Source organism: Fragaria vesca, linkage group LG4 (assembly GCF_000184155.1).
Source record: "Fragaria vesca subsp. vesca linkage group LG4, FraVesHawaii_1.0, whole genome shotgun sequence".
Classification (NCBI taxonomy): domain Eukaryota; kingdom Viridiplantae; phylum Streptophyta; class Magnoliopsida; order Rosales; family Rosaceae; genus Fragaria; species Fragaria vesca.
This window is the reverse complement of record NC_020494.1, coordinates 20,480,885-20,494,786: the sequence shown is the minus strand read 5'-3', so window position 1 is coordinate 20,494,786 and position 13,902 is coordinate 20,480,885. Positions and strand designations below refer to the sequence as shown.

At 38.6% G+C, this 13,902-nt stretch overlaps 1 pseudogene across 1 annotated transcript in view; it reads left to right on the top strand.

Moving 5' to 3' along the window:
- Positions 1–13,902, top strand: part of LOC101295621 — an 880,650-nt pseudogene that overhangs the window by 589,984 nt on the left and 276,764 nt on the right. The window contains exons 133-137 of the transcript XR_184594.1: positions 10–319; positions 367–643; positions 6,854–7,120; positions 7,256–7,599; positions 7,678–7,769. The product of XR_184594.1 is annotated as an uncharacterized LOC101295621 (transcript). The remainder of the gene's footprint in view (positions 1–9; positions 320–366; positions 644–6,853; positions 7,121–7,255; positions 7,600–7,677; positions 7,770–13,902) is intronic.

Below are 13,902 nucleotides of genomic sequence, written 5' to 3'. Positions count from 1 at the left end.
GACTTGTAGACGTATGGTGGAGGCGGTGATGGTGAAGGTGGTGGTGGAGACTTGTAAACGTAAGGAGGTGGCGGTGATGGAGAAGGAGGAGGCGGGGACTTGTATACATATGGTGGAGGTGGTGATGGTGATGGCGGAGGTGGAGACTTGTAGACGTAAGGAGGAGGAGGTGATGGAGATGGTGGTGGTGGAGACTTGTATACGTAAGGAGGAGGTGGTGATGGAGATGGTGGTGGGGGAGACTTGTAAACGTAAGGAGGAGGTGGTGATGGGGACGGTGGTGGTGGTGATTTATAAACGTATGGTGGTGGCGGTGAAGGTGAAGGGGTGGTGGAGACTTGTAGACATATGGTGGTGGTGGCGAAGGTGATGGAGGAGGAGGTGACTTGTAATGATATGGAGGTGGCGGTGAAGGAGATGGGGGTGGTGGAGACTTGTAAACATATGGAGGTGGCGGTGAAGGTGACGGGGGTGGAGGAGACTTATAGACATAAGGAGGTGGAGGTGAGGGTGAGGGTGGCGGGGGAGACTTGTAAACATATGGAGGTGGGGGTGAAGGTGATGGTGGTGGTGGAGACTTGTAGTGATACGGAGGATGTATCACATGCTTGGGCGGTGGCGGGGGTGGTGGTGACTTGTAATGGTATGGAGGGTGCTTAGGATATTTTGGTGGTGGCGACTGATACGTAGGAGGAGGGTAGGGAGTAGCATGGTATTGAGGAGGTGGTGGTGAAGAATAAGTGTAAGGGTTGTTAGCAAGAACAGTAGTACTAGCTAAGAAGCACAATGCCAAACCATAGAACACTGAAATGAGCCAATAAGGCCTTGGCTGTCCCAAGGCTCCCATATCTTAGTTAGAACTTGTTTGTAGTGAGAAGCTGTAAGCAGTAGCAGATATGTTTGAGAATGGTTAGAGCTCTGCCCTTTTATGGAGAAATGTTACTCGTTTTTGCAAGTATAGGCATGTTTGTTTATTCATCTTAACAGGCTGGATTGGAGCAATTCTTCCCCAAATACTATTTGGGATAATGAATTATAGGAAATGTGGTAGAGCTCTTCAACGACTGGGTTGTTTCGTGGAGGCCATGAACAAGTCAAACTAGGTGCATATAAATGGTAGGTAGTAAGTAATATCATGTGTTATAATATATCCAATTTGACAAAACAAATGAAGAACTTGTCTCGAGCAATTATTTATATGATGAAGAGAAAAAAGAGTTAAGAAATTGAATGTGAAAATGATGCTACATATCGTGGAAAAATGCAAATGCAAGCTTGAATACAAGCTTGAATACAAGCTTGACAATAAGACTTGAGCTTTCATGGTCATTTTAATTTCTTTTTCCTTTTACCAGTTCATTAGGGTACTTGTCTAGAAGGAACAGCCATATATGACTTATGTAATATATAAACGAATCATTCTAAGTTTGTTAATTTATTCTATAGCTAAACAATCATCTAACCTGCGGCCATTAAATTTGAGAGCTGTTGTGATCGAAGTTGTAAAGTAGATGTTACTTACGACCGGTCACAATAACAAATATGTTAAAATGACAATTTTAGTTTGTAACAGGTAGCTGGTTGTTCAGTTTTAATTTGAAACCTAAAACTTTGAATTTGAAGTTAATAATATATGTCTTTAATGGTTTTTTTTTATACAAAAAATAAAGTTACAAAGAGTTGCCTCTAAGGCAACCAAAGTTACAACAATCAAATTGAAGCGTATGCGAATCTTGAGGAGGAATAACCCAAGACAAATCTTCGGAGAACTAAGATTATGACCAATCTCAGCTAAGAAATTGGCTTCTTGAAACGTGTGAGAGGATATGTCTTTAATGGTTGATCAAGTAAGTTTTCAAAAATTTATTAGTCGACCCGCACCCGCATAATGTATCTTAATTGTTCTCAAACACCTTCAGGTCTTCGAGTTTGTAGCACATTGGTCAGCCAGTTAAAGCTTGGTTTAATTTGTTGGCATTGATTTGGATGTGATCCAAAATAAGAACAAATGCATGTAAGGGTACTTTTGAATGGTTTCACCTTGCTTGGAAAAGAGAATTTGCAGGTTGTGTTTACACACAAATTAATATTTTATTAGACAGTAATTGTCTATGTGAATATTAGTTAAATTCATGATCCACATCACACCGGCGAGCCCGATATATTGGGTTTACTAGTGATGGCCCGCCAGCAAAGCCACACGAGCTAGATGTACAATTCGTGTACGAAGAGGAGACTTCGCGTAAGAGAAGGATTTCGCGAAGAATCAAGAAAAGATCGAGCTCCGCTTGGTTGTCTGATTGGATAAGAAAATTATGTTTAATTGCATAAAAGGCTATATGCATGTGTGCTGCTCGCCAGGAGAAGAGTTCGCATGTATTAAGGTTGTTATTCCTTAATCACATGTATGCAAGTGTATGTGCTCTCTATGTGTTTTACAGGCGAAGGAAATGCTTGCATGCGAAGAGCTAGGGACTTCGCATAGAAGTAGAGTTCTATATGCTTGGAAAGAGACATAATGCAAGTCAAAGTTTACATGCGAACAGAAGTGTTTGCAGACAAAGAAAGGCAGAGTTCGCATAGATTCTTTTGTCTTGATTATGCTTGCATGCATGCGAAGGGGAGGACTTCGCCTAGAAGTCCTGGACGTGAGTGACTATCCTATCTACATATATCAATTGCAATTAGTGCATGGAGGAGAGACGTAATCAGGTAAGGATGCAATCATCCTAAGCTATATGTGATCCATGTAACATGCACACGTCCTTGACAAGAAGAGTTCTAACCCAACTCTACTACCTTCAAGAAGAGCAACGGCGAAGAGTTGATAAGGATTGCTTACGATCTTAATGTTAAAGACTTCTACAAGTCTTTGACATGCTTTGGGCCAATACTTGTGGCCCTAAAATAGCTCTATATAAAAGAGTTCGAGCACTAACTCTAAACACACACTCAACAACTCAACAAAATACAATACAATTTTCAACACAGTTGAACCCCTGAAGCTGAAGCATCACGCCTTAGCCCTTTTCTTTTACAGGCTCCCCGGAGCTTTGCTTTCGTTTCCCTGTACGCTCCCCGGAGCTTTGTCTTTTTTCCCTTCCTTTCCAGTTGAAGCTTTGCTCGATCTTACATCGGGTATCGATATTGTGACGCTCAGGCGGACTACTGTAAGTCCTTGCCCAGTACGCTCTACGCAAGGCGAATCTGAAGAACCCTGCGGTGGAGTTGGTGCTCTCTCTATCCTCAGTCGCTTGATTAGAAGCAGAAGGCTAAGCGCACCCCGCTACTACAATCACTACATTCCGCATCCGCGCAGTGGCACTCTCGCAACGACTAAAAAAGATTTTGCATACCCAAATTTACTGGTGTGGCCAAAACAGGTTGGTGATGCTTAAATTGTGCCATCTGTTTATCAAGATGTTAATAAGCAAGTTCTGATAAACTCTTGCAAATGTTACGGTTGAAATATAGCGATGTTGATAAAGCATTTGGTACATCAAGTGAACTTTGTGTTGATGAGAGACTAAAAATTGCCTTAGATGGCATAATAGTGGTCAGGTAGAGCTCGTAGATTCTTGAGCAACAAACCTAGTTTTCCCAATTCATATAATAGCGTCGTGGTGTTCCTTCTGTATATTAATTTTATTTTCTTTTTCAGCATGGAAATTCTAGGCCCCCAAAATTAAATGGTCTGGCTAAAAGTAGCCTAAAAGGAAAGATAAGGATTACTACCCGATGTTTTTTTGACGTAAAGACGGGTTTAAAACTCATTGTATTAATAGTCGCAGCCAGAATGACACCGATACAGACCCCAACGAATTGAGGTGATTCACATACCATTACATTGTATATTGTCGCTTATCGATGATGAGCCTAGTAAGCTATAATCTAGTTTTACATAGAGGTAATTTTGCATGAAAACTTTAGTCGCCAAAATGCTCAATTACGGTGCGACATGAAGTGTTCACTATCTAGATGTAAAAGACATATCATAATCTGCAGACATCAAAACCTATCTAGATTCCTAGAAACCTACATAGGGACTTGTTGGAAATTAACTAATATAACTAATTTAAAACCCTAGAGGCTCAAAAAGATGGGCTTAGGAACTAGAAAAAACTAAGGAAAATAACATAAAAGAAAGCAAACTGGGCCCGAAAGGAAGCCCTAGCCCAACTTCGGCCCATTTTGAGTCCAAGCCCAAATCTGATTAGATGGGGCAAAACCAGTTCTACCAGCCCAGATTGCAACCCCACCACCGCCCTTTCGCCACCTTGTTGTCGGACCTGCAACTCATCCCGTCGCCGTCTATATTGTACTTTGAGTACCAAATAGAAGAAGACAATAAACATAGCGGAAACAACGTCACTGCAGTACATTCACCGCAATAAGACAAACACAAAAACAACAACAAGAAATTAAAGAACACAAGAGATTTACGTGGTTCGGCTTAGCCTACATCCACAGAGCAACAGGGACAAATTCACTATCAAAAGTCTGGAAGGTTACAAAGGTTTCAAACAAACTCTCACACTACCAACTCTACAACTGCAGTAAACTGCAACATACCCCTTATTCTTTTTCTGTAAACTGCTTTGCAGTTACAACTACTCATATCCTATTTCTCAGCAGCTTTTAATAACTACCATAAATAGAAATACAAGGAGAATAACGAGCCACAACACAATAAACTCCACCTTGGCGAGATTTCTACCAACACATAGTGTGAATCAAAAATAACAAACCAGATACTGAGCTCCAGCCAAAAAACCTCCAGATTTCAACGATCAAGCAAAGCTTAAATCACAAACTCCCTACTACTCAAACAACTCATTCAAACTAACTCAATGTTAGCCAAGTTCTTACAGTACTCGAACTTAGCTGCAGCAACTACTTTTGTTAACATATCTGTTGGATTATCTTCGGTTGGAACCTTCTTCAAAACAAATGACTTCTTATCTAGAACTTGTCTCACAAAATGGTACTTGACCTTAATGTGTTTGGTTCTAGCATGATAAACCTGATGTTTAGCCAAACATATAGCACTTTGACTATCGCAATGAAGCTCCACTTGCTTTTGATATACACCCAATTCAGTAACAAGTCCTCGCAACCACAAGGCTTCTTTTACAGCTTCAGTAGCTGCCATATATTCTGCCTCCGTAGTAGATAAGGCAATAGTTGCAAGCAAAGTAGATCTCCAGCTAACTGGTCCTTGTGCCATAGTGAACAAATATCCTGCAGTAGACCTGATTTTATCCAAATCTCTAGCAAAATCAGAATCAACATACCCTGCAACAAAATTTCTCAACCCACTGCTAGTCTTCTTAAAACATAAACCAACATCTCTTGTTCCATGAAGATATCTCAAAATCCATCTAGCAGCAAACCAATGTTCTTTACCTGGATTGTGCATATAATGACTTATTACACCAACAGCCTGTGCAATATCAGGACGAGAACAAACCATGACATACATCAAACCCCCAACAAGACTAGCATACGGAATTTCAGCCATATATCTCCTTTCTTCTTCTGTTTTGGGATAACACTCTACACTAAGCTTAAAATGAGGAGCAAGAGGAGTACTGACTGCTTTTGTTGATACACCCACTCTAAACCGCAACAACAACTTTTCCAAATATTTTTTCTGAGACAAATATACAACACCCTTGTCTCTATTCCGGGTTATCTCCATTCCAAGAATCTTCTTGGCTTCCCCAAGGTCTTTCATCTCAAAATGCTTCTTCATCTGAGCTTTCATTTTCTCAATCTCCATCATATTCTTAGAAGCAATCAACTGATGACATATAACAACAAATAGATGAAATTCCCATCTGGTAATCTTTTGAAGTAAACACAATGATCATATTCACTTCTCAAATACTCCTGGCCTCTCATAAAACCATCAAATTTCAAATACCACTGCCGCGGGGACTGCTTTAAACCATACAACGATTTCTCCAATTTACAAACCATGTCTTCTTTTCCTTTCACCCTGTAACCATCAGGCTGCATCATATAGATCTCCTCATCCAAGTCCCCATGTAGAAAAGCTGTTTTAACATCTAATTGCACCAACTCAAGATCAAATTGTGCAACAAACGCTAACATAACTCGAATGGAATACTACTTTACAATTGGTGAAAATACTTCATTATAATCAACACCTTCCTTTTGAGCATATCCTTTCGCAACCAATCTTGCTTTATATCTAACTTTCCCTTCTTCATTGTGAACTTCTTTTTTTGTGTAAACCCATTTACAACCTATAGCTTTCTTTCCTTCAGGTAGTTCAACCAAATTCCATGTTCTGTTCTTCAAAAGAGAATCCATCTCTTGATTCATAGCAGTCTAAACCTGCCGACGACCGTCAACAGCCACCAGCCGCCGCTTCATTCTAGGAGCAACCACAAAGTGAAACGAAATTAAAGTATCCAACATCAAACCTGCAAACCTTGCCCGACCAAAAGATCAGACCTAGATCGCCTGATGTCGAGACCCTCCCATCTCCGATCAAGCCTTGCGCTACTCCAATCTCCACCTTCACTCATTCCCGGAGCGGTCGAAATCTTCAGCCATAGAGGAAAGGAAGAGCCTACCCAAGCATCTCCGAGCCAAGGACTTAGCTTAACCCGTCCGGTCGAACCCCGCATACACCTGCATGGTCAGAGACCGTCGCCGGCGGCGTGGCGCAGCCGGACAGGCGTGATTTGTCTCTGTGAGTTTGCTCTCTCCCCTAGGGTTAGAGAGGTGCGGCACTTACTACCCGATGTTTGTGGCTTGACAAAGGAAAGCTATATGATGCACTCTATAATTGTCCTTTAATTACCTCACATGGAAAGAACAGTGTCCGAAGTATTAAGGAAATTGGTAAGGAAATATAGTGGTAAAAGGCCAGATGTTATTCATATTGCCATGGAGAACCCCGCAGCAGTTCTTGCTGATGAGGTCAGTACTAGACTATCCGGAAAGTCCCACGTTGGTTATGACAGGTCAGCTTTGCGAAAAGTAAATGATGGAAATTTAAACAAGAGTCGGTCAACTAGGACACAATCAGATGAAGCCAAGGACAACATAGAGCTGCAGAGCAGCACTATAGAGAAAGATTTTGAAGGTCCTCTCTCTCTCTCTCTCTCTCTCTCTCTCACACACACACACACACACGCATGTGATATGCATGATATGCATGGGTCATAAGAAGTTTCCACTAGTTCAAATGTCAATCCCGAAAACGTTTCTTCTGATACAGAAGAGCCCAATGATATCTGGAATGCAATGGTCAAGTTGTCAGCTGGTGACAAATTAGCAGAAGATAAAAATGATTTGGTTCTGCAAGAGGAAAATCTAAAGAAAGATGATCCTGAAAGCACAGAAAGAACAAGTCCTTCAAAGCCTGTGAAACGGAACAAATGGAAGCCCGAGGAGGTTAAAAAGTTCATCAAAATGCGTGGGAAACTGCATAGCAGATTTCAAGTTGTGAAGGGGAGAATGGCATTGTGGGAAGAAATATCTAGAAACTTGTTGGCTGAGGGGATCAATAGAAGCCCTGGTCAATGCAAATCTTTGTGGGCATCTTTGGTTCAGAAATACGAGGTTTGTTTTTCTCCATCCTTTATATTGTTTGTTCTGGTTTATCCTTGTGCTAATCAAAGAAGTCTGCTCTGGAAACAGGAAAGCAAGAGTGGAAAGAGGAGCCAAAAGAGTTGGCCATATTATGAGGAAATGGATGGAGCTTTGTCTGATTCAGAGGCAATGGCAACAAAGTGAGTGGGGGAAGACACCATGAACAAGGGTCATCGGAACCGGTATTTTCCCTCGTCAAGACCTGGAGCTTTAACCTTATTGCAACTCATCCACAACTCTGATTGATTCCTCGAAAGTCTTTCCAGATCAAAATGGTGAGAAGCTGGAAATGGGTTATTTAATACTGTGCCCACACAGCCTTGTTGTATATCAATTCAATGAGATAGATAAGCAAGGAGGGTTAAGGGGATTGGGATTTTCTATAACGAGGGGAGAGATCACAATTTTTGTCCTACATTGTTCACAATCAAACATTATTCTTTCCATTAATAGTAAAAGTAGAAATAGTTAAGTGACAAGCTGACAATTCTTGTTGGCCATCTCAAATTAAGACTCAAACACTGCCGTGGTTGAAACAAGAAATCACAAATGGCCTGAAAGCTGAAACATTACCTTCATTTTACAGATGATACTTAGAACTTTAATTTTAGTCACAACTAGTATCTAAACTTTTCGAGTTCATTTCAAGTTGCAGGTGGCTTGGAAACAAAAAGTATTACCTAGAAACCGTCACAATTATTACATGATTTTTCTAAGAATGCCGTATAGCAAATGTATATTATGTAACGCAGCCGTGTGCTTAACGTGTTATTAGCTATGCTTAACGTGTTATTAGATATGAACAATATAATTCAAAATAATTGATAATTATATAACTGGCCCAAAATCTCAGATGGAATTAGGAATATATTGACTAGCAAACGGCAGACGGTAAAGACATATTGTAATGCCCCAAACTACACCTCCTTAGTTTAGGCACGTCACAGTGCCGCGGGTCTCTAAATACGACCAAGAGAAACGCAATGCAGTTAATTTAAAGAACATTTAACAAGAGCACAACAGAAGTGTAAAAATATTTAGAGGTGTAAAATCTTTATTTTGCTAAAAATTCTTTATTTCACTTAAAACTTGACACAAGGGATAGCTAAGAAATACAGATTTAAAGGAATACAAATTCCGATAAGACTATCACAAAGTAAACTCATAACAGGAATGAACTCTTTTCATTCGCGTAAACCTTGGTATAAGAAATAACAATAATTAACTTCAAGAAATAAAATCACGAGTGATATTATAATAAGGCCAACAATTTAGAATTTGGTACATAAAACTCAATAATAAAAATACAGGGAACATCGTGAAAACCAAATTACCAATCATAAATATTTATGTATGAAAAGTCTATGCTTCATCCCAATAATAATCTTCATAATATTTCTGTATATATAAAACTATGAGAACTTGTCTCATACATATACATACATATATATATATATATATGTATGGGAACAATTCCTTGGTGATCGATCAAAAGGTATTTAACCAAGTGCGTTGCTCGATCGCTAGCTGCTTATATTTAGTAGCCTGGTAGGGTTAGATATTTAAGCAAGTGTGGGATTGTGAGGAATTATTCAAGATCGGCCTTTCGGCTAGTGTTTTAATTAGGACATCATCAACTAATTTCTAGTAGGTTAATTTATCCTAATTGATACCTTGGTTTATTGATGAAATAAACACAGAAATATGACACCGACAAGAACAAAACTCAAACTATCGCATCAATAATATGGACTCCAATAAAGAATATACATTTTGGTTGACTAAACATCCGAGTCATCCCGTACTCCAAAAAAGCAGAGGTGAGGTTCCGGAGAGTGGGACGGATCTACCTGGCCAAGGTGCCAATATAAAGTGGTTCTCCGAAATGTTGAAAGATGCTCTACCTGCGGTACCTAACTAGCCTTTCACTACAGCTGTTTCATCAATATCCGATGTAGCGCATTCTCCCTCTTTAGCATATCTTCAAAACTGCGAGACGTCCAGTAGTCTCTGACTTGGTCTTCGAATCGTAATCGTAAGTTTCATCCCGTTCCGCCTCGCTCTCAGGTTGGCCCTTCTACTTGACTAAGTAGTATTCCGCTTGTGCAGTGGGTGTATGGGCTAGCCCATGGTGCGGTCAGCTATGATATACTCAACTTCTTCTTTAGTAAGTTTATATAAAACATCCAGTGGTGCCCTCGTGGGTCCTCTCTGGGGCGATCTGGTCTAATCGAAGTCAACTGACTCACATCACATGGAATACGGCGTGAGTTTTCACCGAGCTTATCATATTTTTTCGATCATAACCAGCCAATATCTAGATATATATGACTTGATCATCTCTGTAAATTTTCAACCAAATTTATAAACGTTAAGACATTCAAAACTGTGATTTAGAATTACAAGAATGTACGGTTCAAGATGAACAGATTCAATTCGTTCATTGATTTAATACATTTTCAATACCTTAACAAAAACCAAATTAGCTGAAAATTTGTAGGGATGATCAAGTCATGTATATCTAAATATCGGCTGGCTATGATAAAAAAATATGATCAGGAAGTGGGTCAAATTAAGGAAATCCGTACCTTATCTAAGGTAAGGAGGTCCTTATTTGAAAATGTATGTATATATATATATATATATTTATATATATACACACAATTTCCTTCCAGAGTGGGACACTGTTTTGAAATTAAAGTGTGGTGCTTCTCATTTCGGTCACTTTTAGATCACATTTCCGTCGTTCAGTGTATAGAACATAGTGTCTAGATTATTTAGGGTTCATGCAAAGTTTCATCCAATTTTGAGATTATTTAGGGTTCCGTAATTGTGATTTACACGAACGGTTCCGTTTAGACATATTTTGTTCAGTTGATTCATTTAATCTAATTATACGTGAATCTATAATTGATTAATAGATTTGTTGTTGAGTTAAAACACGGGATTTCAAATTTACACATGAGAAATTTATGACACTAAAGCAAATAATTTGACAAAATAAAACGCTTTGATCAGCTAGGAGACGTGAACCCTTTTTCTCCTCGATGTGAAATGAAACAGTGATATTGTTGATGGATCGAGCTCGTCGTCTTTGCATAGAAAGTACGACTTTCGATCACCATCTATGTCCGCTCAGTTAATGGCGACCTAGTCTCTTTTGCTTCCTCTCGATCATCCTTTTGTTTTTCATTTTGAACTCGCATCATCCCAGGTCACCAGTGACATGTATACCTTGAAAGAGCTATAACTATATATAATTAACCTCGTGCAATTTATATCTCTCATCAATACAAAGTATACAAAGAATTAATATATGGTTCCTCTGAACTTCTGGTATATATATGGTTAATTTTAGTGCTAATTATAAATTTGTATAACCCTAGCTAGCTTGCTCTAATCATTTCAGCAAACGAAAACAAAAGTAAACTGGTTTTCAATACCGAAAACAAAGCATGTTGGCTTCCACCAGGACTGATCGAAATTAAAGGACATGTACTATTAATCAACGTCAATGATCCCTATATGCTACCAGTCGGCAACTAATTAATCGATCCCCCGTTCGTTGGTCGAAACGGCACCAATTACGACTGATTCAGATTGGTAATTCAAAGGTTGCTGCTTTTGATATTAGCCAAATAAGTACGAGGAGGTCACTGTTGCTTGCTGGGGGCCGGTGTTCCATCCCGTCCTTGAATTGGATTTACAAGAGAGAAAGGTTGTTTCCTTCCCCATCATTTGTCTTCCTACGTACACATGTGTAATGTTTACGTACATATGTACCACTAGCTAATAGCTGACTTCCCCCGGAGGAAATTAAAAGTAGTACGTACCCTGCTGAAATAAGAAACTCGATCTGAATGTCTTTTCCGAAATCGAAAACCGGAAATTTATTACCTGCATGGTGACTGTTTTGATTGAGTTGTTTGTAAGATCACAAAAACGAAAAAAGAAGAACACAAAACAAAATGAACGAAAGGATTGATCGAAAGGACCCATGAATGAAATACCAATTATCTGAGAATTACCAAATACATTATACCCTAGTTAGTTAGGGCATTCATTTGAAGTCAAACTAATAATCCATATGAGCGGTGTATGTATATATCCTATATATATATACACACACACATACATACATGTAGAAGCTTCCTAGCTTATAATTGCTATACACGACTTAGTGGCTGCTAGACAAAATGACAAGCGGTGGATTAATTTCTGGAATAATTAACTAGCTAGCTTGTAGACAAAATAAACTGTGAAGAAATTATGGATGGATGATGGTTTACGCATGAACGAACTCGTCGTCAGTGCAAGACCTTGCTGCAGAAACCAAAGAACAACTAGCTGCTAGAACAAGTCCAACTGTATATATGCGCGCGGGGTTAGGTAACCGCCTAAGTTGACATAATTGTCTGTTCCTGTAATTGGCGATCGAGTATGTATGTATTCGTACCACATACGACATATATGTATGTATGGATCAATATATATATATATATATATATATATATATATATATATATATATATATATATATATATATATATAGGATATTGCTGTTGTACAGTCTTACTCATAAAGTCACAGTCTTGCTCATAAAGTCTTAGATAATTTGTCTAAAAATAGACTATTCTTGGAACCTTTCATACCCAAATTAAGAATAATCAAGGAGAAGTCGATCACAGATCGACCAAAAACAATATATAGACTAAGTAAGCCAAAAAAGGAATAAATATAGTGATCATCCAGTGTATATATATAGATCAGGTACGTATTCTCTAAAATCGTAATTAAGACAACCAACTAGCAAGTCTTCAATTTTTAAAATAAACTGTAAGCTAGGTACGTAGTTGTCAACCCAGCTAAGCATGTAGCTTAAGTTAACAGTCGGACATGGACATGTTAGCCTGCATATATGAAGTTTCAGTGTGTGTATATATATTAATATATATATATATATATATATATCACCAATGTGTCATTTGGTTTCTTATTTTTTCTTCTTTCTTTTTTTTCTTTTTGCAGTGTGCAAAAACAATTTCTGTTTGATCAACAATATACTTCTCCTCAAAAAAATCCTACTGGCCGGAATAATTATTATTTTTTGGATCAATTATACGTACGTAGAAGAGGCTAACCTCAAAAATAAATGAAGTCGACATTTGCTAACAATTACATATCACCAAAATAAATTTAGAACCCTAAAAATCTCACACAACTTAAAACGTACAACAAAATCTAAAAGAACCCATAAGCTAAATAATTATTCGATCTCGTTGCTAAGAAACCTAAAGTTCGCCGGTATATACATTTCATCAAATTTCAATCATTTCATAATCTATTATTTTGCTTACGGCGGCAATAAGCATCAGATGTTCTGACTACACCCCGGTGAATTGAAGAATTTGCACCTGTTGAACTTTTTTTCATTTCTATACAAATATAATCTAGATCTCTCTATGCCAAAGGAAAAATGTTGACTTGCTTAAAATTTGATTGCAAGTAATGCTGTAATAGATTTCTGTTCAACCTGCTTTCTAGTGAAGGATATCGAGAAATATGACCTAATGAATCTACCTATAATTGAGTTTTAATTAGTTTTAATAAGTACGTTCAAAATCTTATGTAATAGACTGTTACTTTTACTTGATAGTTTCAAATGAGCCAAGTGATCGATACGAAAGATTGTAGAGGAGGATGCAGCGCATATCATTCATTTGCACTTGAATGGTTACTCACCACATACACTAAATCAAAGGATCATAAGTAAAAATTAAGCATGAAAAAAAGTACGTAAACAATGGCCATCTGCTTCGCTTTCATTTCTTAAAATAAGAAGTAATACATGGTCGTGCTACAACAGAAAGGATATTACATGGTCGTGCTACACGTACACTTATATCATTCATATGTAGTAAACGTACTCTTATTGTCTTGAGAAGAGAAACAATACAGCAAAAGAATGTATACCCACATCCAAACACGAAGAAGTAATTATTCCAACTGAAAATACAAGTTGTTTTATGTTAACTGTAGCTATACGTACGCTTAGTAGTGGTATGGTGGTGGTGGAGGGGACTTGTAGTAGTACGGGGGAGGAGAGTGAGTTGGGGGAGGAGGAGACTTGTAGATATAAGGAGGAGGAGGTGAAGGAGATGGTGGAGGGGGAGACTTGTAGACATATGGAGGTGGTGGTGATGGGGAAGGTGGAGGTGGGGACTTGTACACATAAGGTGGTGGAGGTGAGGGTGAGGGTGGTGGTGGTGACTT